Below are 1,280 nucleotides of genomic sequence, written 5' to 3' on the forward strand. Positions count from 1 at the left end.
CCACGGCGTCGTCGTTTTTCTAGAGAATAAAGGTCGAGCGTCTTCAGCCTTTCTTCATAAGACAAATTCTTGAGACCAAGAACCATGCGGGTAGCCAGCTTCTGTATGTATGTATGTATGTATGTATGTATGTATGTATGTATGTATGTATGTATGTATGTATGTGTGTATGTATATATGTATGTATGCATGTATGTATGTATGTATGTATGTATGTATGTATGTATGTATGTATGCATGCATGTATGTATGTATGTATGTATGTATGTATGTATGTATGTATGTATGTATGTATGTATGTATGTATGCATGTATGCATGTATGTATGTATGTATGTATGTATGTATGTATGTATGTATGTATGTGAGTGTTTGTGCATGTGTATGTGCATGCGTATATTAGTCACTGTCCATCTCCAGAGTAGTCATAAAGTTAGTTATTCTGTTTTAATAATCTCTGCAGTATATTAAATTTCGTCAGCGTGCTTTTAACTTATTTAATTACACATTTAGAACCCATAAATATCGTTCGCGTGGGTAATAAATTTAGTTTCTATAGTCTTTACACTAAAGACAACTTCGCCTGCTCCCGGATCAGAAAAAAATCAGAGAAAATTGACTAACGTAAGTTAATTTGCTTGTTTATTCTCTATTTCGAAAGTTGGTAAACTTGAGTTTTGAAATAATTCTTCTTATAGAAATTTTACTGTCAGACGTTCTAATGTCCTTAACGTTAAATTAGCTACTTTCATAGATTGTAAGACAAGGGGCGGCACTGTGATCTTTGCGGTGCCTTGCACAACTTACATGGTAGAGACGGTTGATGTATGTTGGTGCTAGCAAGAAAACATGAAAAGATAGATGATTGAAGTAGAAAGCAGTTCGAGAATAGAAGAACTAACGAAGTCTTCAGCATGTTTGCAGAAGGATTGACCAAGGGCTTAGCAAAATGTTTGTGGAGTCAGATGATGTATGGATAATATACAGGCGGGAAGCGGGAAGACAGCTGCAATATGTGAACTTAAAGCACAATTCCATAGCTTATATCTCAGAGGAACGAACAGATAGATAGAAGGAATGCCGTATGTTTATAGAAGAGACATACATACATACATACATACATACATACATACATACATACATACATACATACATACAGTAGCGTGCAAATTAATATGGACAGGATCAAATTTCGTAAATTTCGTAATCTGTGACTAAATTAATGAAGTTTTTGCTGTTTTTCCTTCAAATACTGTAATGGTGATTTCTAGCATCTAATCA

At 34.4% G+C, this 1,280-nt stretch overlaps 1 long non-coding RNA gene across 1 annotated transcript in view; it reads left to right on the forward strand.

The window, feature by feature from the left end:
• Positions 1-564: 564 nt before the first annotated feature.
• Positions 565-1,280, forward strand: part of LOC118763133 — a 17,826-nt gene continuing 17,110 nt past the window's right edge. The window contains exon 1 of the long non-coding RNA XR_004998889.1: positions 565-623. This is a non-coding gene — a long non-coding RNA (uncharacterized LOC118763133). The remainder of the gene's footprint in view (positions 624-1,280) is intronic.

This window comes from Octopus sinensis, linkage group LG4, assembly GCF_006345805.1.
Source record: "Octopus sinensis linkage group LG4, ASM634580v1, whole genome shotgun sequence".
Taxonomy (NCBI): Eukaryota; Metazoa; Mollusca; class Cephalopoda; order Octopoda; family Octopodidae; genus Octopus; species Octopus sinensis.